The following is a 12,712-nucleotide window of genomic DNA, read 5'->3' on the forward strand; positions in this document are numbered from 1 at the left end:
TCTCACTCTCCTCTCACTGTCCTCTCACTGTCCTCTCACTGTCCTCTCACTGTCCTCTCACTGTCCTCTCACTGTCCTCTCACTGTCCTCTCACTGTCCTCACTGTCCTCTCACTGTCCTCACTGTCCTCTCACTGTCCTCTCACTGTCCTCTCACTGTCCTCTCACTGTCATCTCACTGTCCTCTCACTGTCCTCTCACTGTCCTCTCACTGTCCTCACTGTCCTCTCACTGTCCTCACTGTCCTCTCACTGTCCTCACTGTCCTCTCACTGTCCTCTCACTGTCCTCTCACTGTCCTCTCACTGTCCTCACTGTCCTCTCACTGTCCTCACTCTCCTCTCACTGTCCTCTCACTGTCCTCTCACTGTCCTCTCACTGTCCTCTCACTGTCCTCACTGTCCTCTCACTGTCCTCACTGTCCTCTCACTGTCCTCACTGTCCTCTCACTGTCCTCTCACTGTCCTCACTGTCCTCTCACTGTCCTCTCACTGTCCTCTCACTGTCCTCTCACTGTCCTCACTGTCCTCTCACTGTCCTCTCACTGTCCTCTCACTGTCCTCACTGTCCTCTCACTGTCCTCACTGTCCTCTCACTGTCCTCACTGTCCTCAAACTGTCCTCACTGTCCTCTCACTGTCCTCTCACTGTCCTCTCACTGTCCTCTCACTGTCCTCTCACTGTCCTCACTGTCCTCACTGTCCTCTCACTGTCCTCTCACTGTCCTCACTGTCCTCACTGTCCTCTCACTGTTCTCACTGTCCTCACTGTCCTCTCACTGTCCTCACTGTCCTCACTGTCCTCTCACTGTCCTCACTGTCCTCACTGTCCTCACTGTCCTCTCACTGTCCTCACTGTCCTCTCACTGTCCTCACTGTCCTCACTGTCCTCACTGTCCTCACTGTCCTCACTGTCCTCTCACTGTCCTCTCACTGTCCTCACTGTCCTCACTGTCCTCTCACTGTCCTCACTGTCCTCTCACTGTCCTCACTGTCCTCACTGTCCTCACTGTCCTCTCACTGTCCTCACTGTCCTCTCACTGTCCTCACTGTCCTCACTGTCCTCTCACTGTCCTCACTGTCCTCTCACTGTCCTCACTGTCCTCTCACTGTCCTCTCACTGTCCTCACTGTCCTCACTGTCCTCTCACTGTCCTCTCACTGTCCTCACTGTCCTCACTGTCCTCACTGTCCTCACTGTCCTCTCACTGTCCTCACTGTCCTCTCACTGTCCTCACTGTCCTCACTGTCCTCTCACTGTCCTCACTGTCCTCTCACTGTCCTCTCACTGTCCTCACTGTCCTCACTGTCCTCTCACTGTCCTCTCACTGTCCTCACTGTCCTCTCACTGTCCTCACTGTCCTCACTGTCCTCACTGTCCTCTCACTGTCCTCACTGTCCTCTCACTGTCCTCACTGTCCTCACTGTCCTCTCACTGTCCTCACTGTCCTCTCACTGTCCTCACTGTCCTCTCACTGTCCTCTCACTGTCCTCACTGTCCTCACTGTCCTCTCACTGTCCTCACTGTCCTCTCACTGTCCTCACTGTCCTCTCACTGTCCTCTCACTGTCCTCACTGTCCTCTCACTGTCCTCTCACTGTCATCTCACTGTCCTCTCACTGTCCTCTCACTGTCCTCACTGTCCTCTCACTGTCCTCTCACTGTCCTCTCACTGTCCTCACTGTCCTCTCACTGTCCTCTCACTGTCCTCTCACTGTCCTCTCACTGTCCTCTCACTGTCCTCTCACTGTCCTCACTGTCCTCACTGTCCTCTCACTGTCCTCACTGTCCTCTCACTGTCCTCTCACTGTCCTCTCACTGTCCTCTCACTGTCCTCTCACTGTCCTCACTGTCCTCTCACTGTCCTCTCACTGTCCTCTCATTGTCCTCACTGTCCTCTCACTGTCCTCACTGTCCTCTCACTGTCCTCTCACTGTCCTCACTGTCATCTCACTGTCCTCTCACTGTCCTCACTGTCCTCTCACTGTCCTCACTGTCCTCTCACTGTCCTCTCACTGTCCTCACTGTCCTCTCACTGTCCTCTCACTGTCCTCACTGTCCTCTCACTGTCCTCTCACTGTCCTCACTGTCCTCACTGTCCTCACTGTCCTCACTGTCCTCTCACTGTCCTCTCACTGTCCTCACTGTCCTCACTGTCCTCACTGTCCTCTCACTGTCCTCTCACTGTCCCCTCACTGTCCTCTCACTGTCCTCACTGTCCTCACTGTCCTCACTGTCCTCTCACTGTCCTCACTGTCCTCTCACTGTCCTCACTGTCCTCTCACTGTCCTCTCACTGTCCTCACTGTCATCTCACTGTCCTCTCACTGTCCTCACTGTCCTCTCACTGTCCTCACTGTCCTCTCACTGTCCTCTCACTGTCCTCACTGTCCTCTCACTGTCCTCTCACTGTCCTCACTGTCCTCTCACTGTCCTCTCACTGTCCTCACTGTCATCACACTGTCCTCTCACTGTCCTCTCACTGTCCTCTCACTGTCCTCTCACTGTCCTCACTGTCCTCACTGTCCTCTCACTGTCCTCTCACTGTCCTCACTGTCCTCTCACTGTCCTCACTGTCCTCTCACTGTCCTCTCACTGTCCTCACTGTCCTCACTGTCCTCACTGTCCTCTCACTGTCTTCTCACTGTCCTCTCACTGTCCTCTCACTGTCCTCACTGTCCTCACTGTCCTCTCACTGTCCTCACTGTCATCTCACTGTCCTCTCACTGTCCTCTCACTGTCCTCTCACTGTCCTCACTGTCCTCACTGTCCTCACTGTCATCTCACTGTCCTCTCACTGTCCTCTCACTGTCCTCACTGTCCTCTCACTGTCCTCACTGTCCTCTCACTGTCCTCACTCTCCTCTCACTGTCCTCACTGTCCTCTCACTGTCCTCACTGTCCTCTCACTGTCCTCACTGTCCTCTCACTGTCCTCTCACTGTCCTCACTGTCCTCTCACTGTCCTCTCACTGTCCTCTCACTGTCCTCACTGTCCTCTCACTGTCCTCTCACTGTCCTCTCACTGTCCTCACTGTCCTCTCACTGTCCTCACTGTCCTCACTGTCCTCTCACTGTCCTCACTGTCCTCTCACTGTCCTCACTGTCCTCTCACTGTCCTCTCACTGTCCTCACTGTCCTCTCACTGTCCTCACTGTCATCTCACTGTCCTCTCACTGTCCTCTCACTGTCCTCACTGTCCTCTCACTGTCCTCACTGTCCTCTCACTGTCCTCTCACTGTCCTCACTGTCCTCTCACTGTCCTCTCACTGTCCTCTCACTGTCCTCACTGTCCTCTCACTGTCCTCACTGTCCTCACTGTCCTCTCACTGTCCTCTCACTGTCCTCACTGTCCTCTCACTGTCCTCTCACTGTCCTCACTGTCATCTCACTGTCCTCTCACTGTCCTCTCACTGTCCTCACTGTCCTCTCACTGTCCTCACTGTCCTCTCACTGTCCTCACTGTCCTCTCACTGTCCTCACTGTCCTCTCACTGTCCTCTCACTGTCCTCACTGTCCTCTCACTGTCCTCTCACTGTCCTCTCACTGTCCTCACTGTCCTCACTGTCCTCTCACTGTCCTCACTGTCCTCTCACTGTCCTCACTGTCCTCTCACTGTCCTCACTGTCCTCACTGTCCTCTCACTGTCCTCACTGTCCTCTCACTGTCCTCACTGTCATCTCACTCTCCTCTCACTGTCCTCTCACTGTCCTCTCACTGTCCTCTCACTGTCCTCTCACTGTCCTCTCACTCTCCTCTCACTGTCCTCTCACTCTCCTCTCACTGTCCTCTCACTGTCCTCTCACTGTCCTCTCACTCTCCTCTCACTGTCCTCTCACTGTCCTCACTGTCATCTCACTGTCCTCTCACTGTCCTCACTGTCCTCTCACTGTCCTCACTGTCATCACTGTCCTCACTGTCCTCTCACTGTCCTCTCACTGTCCTCACTGTCATCTCACTGTCCTCTCACTGTCCTCTCACTGTCCTCTCACTGTCCTCACTGTCCTCTCACTGTCCTCACTGTCCTCTCACTGTCCTCTCACTGCCCTCTCACTGTCCTCACTGTCCTCTCACTGTCCTCACTGTCCTCACTGTCCTCTCACTGTCCTCTCACTGTCCTCACTGTCCTCACTGTCCTCACTGTCCTCTCACTGTCCTCACTGTCCTCTCACTGTCCTCACTGTCCTCTCACTGTCCTCTCACTGTCCTCTCACTGTCCTCTCACTGTCCTCACTGTCCTCTCACTGTCCTCTCTGTCCTCTCACTGTCCTCACTGTCCTCACTGTCCTCACTGTCCTCTCACTGTCCTCTCACTGTCCTCACTGTCCTCACTGTCCTCTCACTGTCCTCACTGTCCTCTCACTGTCCTCACTGTCCTCACTGTCCTCACTGTCCTCTCACTGTCCTCACTGTCATCTCACTGTCCTCTCACTGTCCTCTCACTGTCCTCTCACTGTCCTCACTGTCCTCTCACTGTCCTCTCACTGCCCTCTCACTGTCCTCACTGTCCTCTCACTGTCCTCTCACTGCCCTCTCACTGTCCTCACTGTCCTCTCACTGTCCTCTCACTGTCCTCACTGTCCTCTCACTGTCCTCACTGTCCTCTCACTGTCCTCTCACTGCCCTCTCACTGTCCTCACTGTCCTCTCACTGTCCTCTCACTGTCCTCTCACTGTCCTCTCACTGTCCTCTCACTGTCCTCTCACTGTCCTCACTGTCCTCTCACTGTCCTCTCACTGTCCTCTCACTGTCCTCTCACTGTCCTCTCACTGTCCTCACTGTCCACTCACTGTCCTCTCACTGTCCTCTCACTGTCCTCACTGTCATCTCACTGTCCTCTCACTGTCCTCTCACTGTCCTCACTGTCCTCTCACTGTCCTCTCACTGCCCTCTCACTGTCCTCACTGTCCTCTCACTGTCCTCTCACTGTCCTCTCACTGTCCTCTCACTGTCCTCACTGTCCTCTCACTGTCCTCACTGTCCTCTCACTGTCCTCACTGTCCTCTCACTGTCCTCTCACTGTCCTCTCACTGTCCTCTCACTCTCCTCTCACTGTCCTCTCACTGTTCTCTCACTCTCCTCTCACTGTCCTCTCACTGTCCTCACTGTCCTCACTGTCCTCACTGTCCTCTCACTGTCCTCTCACTGTCCTCTCACTCTCCTCTCACTGTCCTCTCACTGTCCTCTCACTGTCCTCTCACTGTCCTCTCACTGTCCTCTCACTCTCCTCTCACTGTCCTCTCACTGTCCTCTCACTGTCCTCTCACTGTCCTCTCACTCTCCTCTCACTGTCCTCTCACTGTCCTCTCACTGTCCTCTCACTGTCCTCACTGTCCTCACTGTCCTCTCACTGTCCTCTCACTGTCCTCTCACTCTCCTCTCACTGTCCTCTCACTGTCCTCTCACTGTCCTCTCACTGTCCTCTCACTGTCCTCTCACTCTCCTCTCACTGTCCTCTCACTCTCCTCTCACTGTCCTCTCACTGTCCTCTCACTGTCCTCTCACTGTCCTCTCACTGTCCTCACTGTCCTCACTGTCTTCTCACTGTCCTCTCACTGTCCTCACTGTCCTCTCACTGTCCTCTCACTGTCCTCTCACTGTCCTCACTGTCATCTCACTGTCCTCTCACTGTCCTCTCACTCTCCTCTCACTCTCCTCTCACTCTCCTCTCACTGTCCTCACTGTCCTCACTGTCCTCACTGTCCTCTCACTGTCCTCTCACTGTCCTCTCACTGTCCTCTCACTGCCCTCTCACTGTCCTCTCACTGTCCTCACTGTCCTCACTGTCCTCTCACTGTCCTCTCACTGCCCTCTCACTGTCCTCACTGTCCTCACTGTCCTCTCACTGTCCTCACTGTCCTCTCACTGTCCTCACTGTCCTCTCACTGTCCTCACTGTCCTCTCACTGTCCTCACTGTCCTCTCACTGTCCTCACTGTCCTCTCACTGTCCTCACTGTCCTCTCACTGTCCTCTCACTGTCCTCTCACTGTCCTCACTGTCCTCTCACTGCCCTCTCACTGCCCTCTCACTGTCCTCTCACTGTCCTCACTGTCCTCACTGTCCTCTCACTGTCCTCTCACTGCCCTCTCACTGCCCTCTCACTGTCCTCTCACTGTCCTCACTGTCCTCTCACTGTCCTCTCACTGTCCTCTCACTCTCCTCTCACTGTCCTCACTGTCCTCTCACTGTCCTCTCACTGTCCTCACTGTCCTCACTGTCCTCTCACTGTCCTCTCACTGTCCTCTCACTGTCCTCTCACTGTCCTCTCACTGTCCTCTCACTGTCATCACTGTCCTCTCACTGTCCTCTCACTGTCCTCTCACTGTCATCACTGTCCTCTCACTGTCCTCTCACTGTCCTCTCACTCTCCTCTCACTGTCCTCACTGTCCTCTCACTGTCCTCTTACTGTCCTCTCACTCTCCTCTCACTGTCCTCACTGTCCTCACTGTCCTCTCACTGTCCTCTCACTGTCCTCTCACTGTCCTCTCACTGTCCTCTCACTGTCCTCTCACTGTCCTCTCACTGTCCTCTCACTGTCCTCACTGTCCTCTCACTGTCCTCTCACTGTCCTCTCACTCTCCTCTCACTGTCCTCACTGTCCTCTCACTGTCCTCTTACTGTCCTCTCACACTCCTCTCACTGTCCTCACTGTCCTCACTGTCCTCACTGTCCTCTCACTCTCCTCTCACTGTCCTCACTGTCCTCACTGTCCTCTCACTGTCCTCACTGTCCTCACTGTCCTCTCACTGTCCTCTCACTGTCCTCTCACTGTCCTCTCACTGTCCTCTCACTGTCCTCTCACTGTCCTCACTGTCCTCTCACTGTCCTCTCACTGTCCTCTCACTCTCCTCTCACTGTCCTCACTGTCCTCTCACTGTCCTCTCACTGTCCTCTCACTGTCCTCTCACTGTCCTCTCACTGTCCTCTTACTGTCCTCTCACTCTCCTCTCACTGTCCTCACTGTCCTCACTGTCCTCTCACTGTCCTCTCACTGTCCTCTCACTGTCCTCTCACTGTCCTCACTGTCCTCTCACTGTCCTCACTGTCATCTCACTGTCCTCTCACTGTCCTCTCACTGTCCTCTCACTGTCCTCACTGTCCTCTCACTGTCCTCTCACTGTCCTCTCACTGTCCTCTCACTGTCCTCTCACTGTCCTCTCACTGTCCTCTCACTGTCCTCACTGTCATCTCACTGTCCTCTCACTGTCCTCTCACTGTCCTCTCACTGTCCTCTCACTGTCCTCACTGTCCTCTCACTGTCCTCACTGTCCTCACTGTCCTCACTGTCCTCTCACTGTCCTCTCACTGTCCTCACTGTCCTCTCACTGTCCTCTCACTGTCCTCACTGTCCTCTCACTGTCCTCACTGTCCTCTCACTCTCCTCTCACTGTCCTCACTGTCATCTCACTGTCCTCTCACTGTCCTCTCACTGTCCTCACTGTCCTCTCACTGTCCTCTCACTGTCCTCTCACTGTCCTCTCACTGTCCTCTCACTGTCCTCACTGTCATCTCACTGTCCTCTCACTGTCCTCTCACTGTCCTCTCACTGTCCTCTCACTGTCCTCACTGTCCTCTCACTGTCCTCACTGTCCTCTCACTGTCCTCTCACTGTCCTCTCACTGTCCTCACTGTCCTCTCACTGTCCTCACTGTCCTCTCACTGTCCTCACTGTCCTCTCACTGTCCTCTCACTGTCCTCTCACTGTCCTCACTGTCCTCTCACTGTCCTCTCACTGTCCTCTCTGTCCTCTCACTGTCCTCACTGTCATCTCACTGTCCTCTCACTGTCCTCTCACTGTCCTCTCACTGTCCTCTCACTCTCCTCTCACTGTCCTCACTGTCCTCACTGTCCTCACTGTCCTCTCACTGTCCTCTCACTGTCCTCTCACTGTCCTCTCACTGTCCTCTCACTGTCCTCACTGTCCTCACTGTCCTCTCACTGTCCTCACTGTCCTCACTGTCCTCTCACTGTCCTCACTGTCCTCTCACTGTCCTCACTGTCCTCTCACTGTCCTCTCACTGTCCTCTCACTGTCCTCTCACTGTCCTCACTGTCCTCTCACTGTCCTCTCACTGTCCTCTCACTGCCCTCTCACTGTCCTCTCACTGTCCTCTCACTGTCCTCACTGTCCTCACTGTCCTCTCACTGTCCTCACTGTCCTCACTGTCCTCTCACTGTCCTCACTGTCCTCTCACTGTCCTCACTGTCCTCTCACTGTCCTCTCACTGTCCTCTCACTGTCCTCTCACTGTCCTCACTGTCCTCTCACTGTCCTCTCACTGTCCTCTCACTGCCCTCTCACTGCCCTCTCACTGTCCTCTCACTGTCCTCTCACTGTCCTCTCACTGTCCTCACTGTCCTCACTGTCCTCACTCTCCTCTCACTGTCCTCTCACTGTCCTCACTGTCTCCTCACTGTCCTCTCACTGTCCTCACTGTCCTCACTGTCCTCACTCTCCTCTCACTGTCCTCTCACTGTCCTCACTGTCTCCTCACTGTCCTCTCACTGTCCTCTCACTGTCCTCACTGTCCTCACTGTCCTCACTCTCCTCTCACTGTCCTCTCACTGTCCTCTCACTGTCCTCACTGTCCTCACTGTCCTCACTCTCCTCTCACTGTCCTCTCACTGTCCTCACTGTCTCCTCACTGTCCTCTCACTGTCCTCTCACTGTCCTCTCACTGCCCTCTCACTGTCCTCTCACTGTCCTCTCACTGTCCTCTCACTGTCCTCACTGTCCTCACTGTCCTCACTCTCCTCTCACTGTCCTCTCACTGTCCTCACTGTCTTCTCACTGTCCTCACTGTCCTCTCACTGTCCTCTCACTGTCCTCTCACTGTCCTCTCACTGTCCTCTCACTGTCCTCACTGTCCTCACTCTCCTCTCACTGTCCTCTCACTGTCCTCTCACTGTCCTCTCACTGTCCTCTCACTGTCCTCTCACTGTCCTCACTGTCCTCACTCTCCTCTCACTGTCCTCTCACTGTCCTCTCACTGTCCTCTCACTGTCCTCTCACTGTCCTCTCACTGTCCTCTCACTGTCCTCTCACTGTCCTCACTGTCCTCACTCTCCTCTCACTGTCCTCTCACTGTCCTCACTGTCCTCTCACTGTCCTCTCACTGTCCTCACTGTCCTCTCACTGTCCTCTCACTGTCCTCTCACTGTCCTCTCACTGTCCTCACTGTCATCTCACTGTCCTCACTGTCCTCACTCTCCTCTCACTGTCCTCTCACTGTCCTCACTGTCCTCTCACTGTCCTCTCACTGTCCTCACTGTCCTCTCACTGTCCTCTCACTGTCCTCTCACTGTCCTCTCACTGTCCTCTCACTGTCCTCTCACTGTCCTCACTGTCATCTCACTGTCCTCTCACTGTCCTCTCACTGTCCTCACTGTCCTCTCACTGTCCTCTCACTGTCCTCACTGTCCTCTCACTGTCCTCTCACTGTCCTCACTGTCCTCACTGTCCTCTCACTGTCCTCACTGTCCTCTCACTGTCCTCTCACTGTCCTCACTGTCCTCACTGTCCTCTCACTGTCCTCACTGTCCTCTCACTGTCCTCACTGTCCTCACTGTCCTCTCACTGTCCTCACTGTCCTCTCACTGTCCTCACTGTCATCTCACTGTCCTCTCACTGTCCTCTCACTGATCTCACTGTCCTCACTGTCCTCTCACTGTCCTCTCACTGTCCTCACTGTCCTCTCACTGTCCTCTCACTGTCCTCACTGTCCTCACTGTCCTCTCACTGTCCTCACTGTCCTCTCACTGTCCTCTCACTGTCCTCACTGTCCTCACTGTCCTCTCACTGTCCTCACTGTCCTCTCACTGTCCTCACTGTCCTCACTGTCCTCTCACTGTCCTCACTGTCCTCTCACTGTCCTCACTGTCATCTCACTGTCCTCTCACTGTCCTCTCACTGTCCTCACTGTCCTCACTGTCCTCTCACTGTCCTCTCACTGTCCTCACTGTCCTCTCACTGTCCTCTCACTGTCCTCACTGTCCTCACTGTCCTCTCACTGTCCTCACTGTCCTCTCACTGTCCTCACTGTCCTCTCACTGTCCTCTCACTGTCCTCACTGTCCTCACTGTCCTCTCACTGTCCTCACTGTCCTCTCACTGTCCTCACTGTCCTCACTGTCATCTCACTGTCCTCTCACTATCCTCTCACTGTCCTCTCACTGTCCTCACTGTCCTCTCACTGTCCTCTCACTGTCCTCACTGTCCTCTCACTGTCCTCACTGTCCTCTCACTGTCCTCTCACTGTCCTCACTGTCCTCTCACTGTCCTCTCACTGTCCTCACTGTCCTCTCACTGTCCTCTCACTGTCCTCTCACTGTCCTCACTGTCCTCTCACTGTCCTCACTGTCCTCACTGTCCTCTCACTGTCCTCACTGTCCTCTCACTGTCCTCACTGTCCTCTCACTGTCCTCTCACTGTCCTCACTGTCCTCTCACTGTCCTCTCACTGTCCTCTCACTGTCCTCACTGTCCTCTCACTGTCCTCACTGTCCTCTCACTGTCCTCACTGTCCTCTCACTGTCCTCTCACTGTCCTCACTGTCCTCTCACTGTCCTCTCACTGTCCTCTCACTGTCCTCTCACTGTCCTCTCACTGTCCTCTCACTGTCCTCACTGTCCTCTCACTGTCCTCTCACTGTCCTCTCACTGTCCTCACTGTCCTCTCACTGTCCTCTCACTGTCCTCACTGTCCTCACTGTCCTCTCACTGCCCTCTCACTGTCCTCTCACTGTCCTCTCACTGTCCTCTCACTGTCCTCTCACTGTCCTCTCTGTCCTCTCACTGTCCTCTCACTGTCCTCTCACTGTCCTATCACTGTCCTCTCACTGTCCTCTCACTGTCCTCACTGTCCTCTCACTGTCCTCTCACTGTCCTCTCACTGTCCTCACTGTCCTCTCACTGTCCTCTCACTGTCCTCACTGTCCTCACTGTCCTCTCACTGCCCTCTCACTGTCCTCTCACTGTCCTCTCACTGTCCTCTCACTGTCCTCTCACTGTCCTCTCACTGTCCTCTCACTGTCCTCTCACTGTCCTCTCACTGTCCTCTCACTGTCCTCTCACTGTCCTCACTGTCCTCACTGTCCTCTCACTGTCCTCTCACTGTCCTCACTGTCCTCTCACTGTCCTCACTGTCCTCTCACTGTCCTCTCACTGTCCTCTCACTCTCCTCTCACTGTCCTCACTGTCCTCTCACTGTCCTCTCACTGCCTTCTCACACCCTCTTGATAGAAATGGTGAGCACCATGCATATGGTCTTTAGAGCTGGTTTCATTCTCTAAGATATTTCCTAAAAGTTTAACTTAGTTGGTACAGTGCTTACCCAACATGTACAAAACCCTGGGTTCGTTCAGTGCAGCACATACAACGTGCGTGGCAGCACATACCTATAATTCCAGAATTTGGGAAATAGATGCCAGAGGACCAAAAGTTAAAGGTTATCCTCTACTACATAAGGAATTTGAGGCTAGCCTGGGCTACATGGGACCCTGTGTCCAAAATAGATTCTTTTCTAAAAGCTTCTTAGGTCTTTGCCCACATCCCATCTCCTGGTGCACACACTAAGTGATATGGTAAGGAATTGCCTGCTTGTAGGTGATGGCATGAGCTGTTTCTATGGTTAGGAGCAGAACTCAAATGCTTTGCCTCTGATTTCTTTGAAAACAAGTCTGTCAGTAGGAAAATAACAGTTTTCTCAGGCCTCTGTTGCACAACTGCCAAGTTGAAGAGATATTTTTAAAACAAATGGAAAAGGTTGTCATCATTACACATCTTACTGGAAGAGTGGCTTCAACGGCCACCCACATTAGTTCCTGCAGGTGGCTCTGGATTATGTATATCTAGAATGGGCAACTTCCTTTTTATTGTCAGGGCCATCTCCGTTACAGTCAGATTCTCTGGACAGCAAATGCTCTAAAGGTTGTCTACCTTCTGCCTATGTGGTTTAGATTTTAGTTGGATGTGACTTACTTGGTCCATGGTGGGCCAAAGAGAAGTGGCACGCAAGAGAGGGGCAGAGGCAGGAATGCCATGGAGGATTCCAGAAAGGGTGTCTTCTGCTCCAGGCCAGTGAGCATTTTCAGACAGAAGCAGGAAGAATGGAGATAGAAGGCTTGTCCCCTTTTCATTGGCCTCTGAACTTCCAAAGCCCAGCTGCTGTCCCTCCTGGTTCCAAGGGGGTGCTTGTGAACAACAGTTCTTTCCAAAGTGCTCAGGCCCCTCACCTACGTACGCCAATGCAGGGCCTCCTTTCAGTGTTGCCAGAAAGCAAAGCCCTTCTGGTTCTTCTTTAACTCCTGGGTTGTTTTTAGCTTTATTTATTTACTTGGTTGTTTGGGGTTTTTGTTTGTTTGTTTTTGTTTTTTTGAGACAGTCTCCTGACACAAGCTGGTCTTGAACTCCTGATCTTTCTACCTCAACCTCCTAGTAGCTCCTTTCTAGCTTTAATTTGCTGTTATCACAGTTTTTCCTTTTGTCAGTTTCTGGGAAGGAAACCCCATCTTATACCCTGAGGGTGTCAGTCTGCTTTAATTTCTTTGGTATTCCTGTAGGCAGAGGAATGTTTGTTTGTTTCCCGACTGCCCACACCTGAAATAATCACACAGAAACTATATTAACTACAACACTGCTTGGCTAATCGCTTAATCATATCGCTAGCTAGCTCTTATATCTTAAATTAACCCATTTTCATTATTTTATATTTTACTACGAGG

At 53.3% G+C, this 12,712-nt stretch overlaps 1 protein-coding gene across 4 annotated transcripts in view; it reads left to right on the forward strand.

The window, feature by feature from the left end:
• Slc9a8 (solute carrier family 9 member A8) overlaps window positions 1–12,712 on the forward strand; it is a 67,397-nt gene that overhangs the window by 31,492 nt on the left and 23,193 nt on the right. The gene's annotated exons all lie outside the window — the stretch shown is intronic.

Source organism: Microtus pennsylvanicus, chromosome 2 (genome assembly GCF_037038515.1).
Source record: "Microtus pennsylvanicus isolate mMicPen1 chromosome 2, mMicPen1.hap1, whole genome shotgun sequence".
NCBI classification, from domain to species: Eukaryota; Metazoa; Chordata; class Mammalia; order Rodentia; family Cricetidae; genus Microtus; species Microtus pennsylvanicus.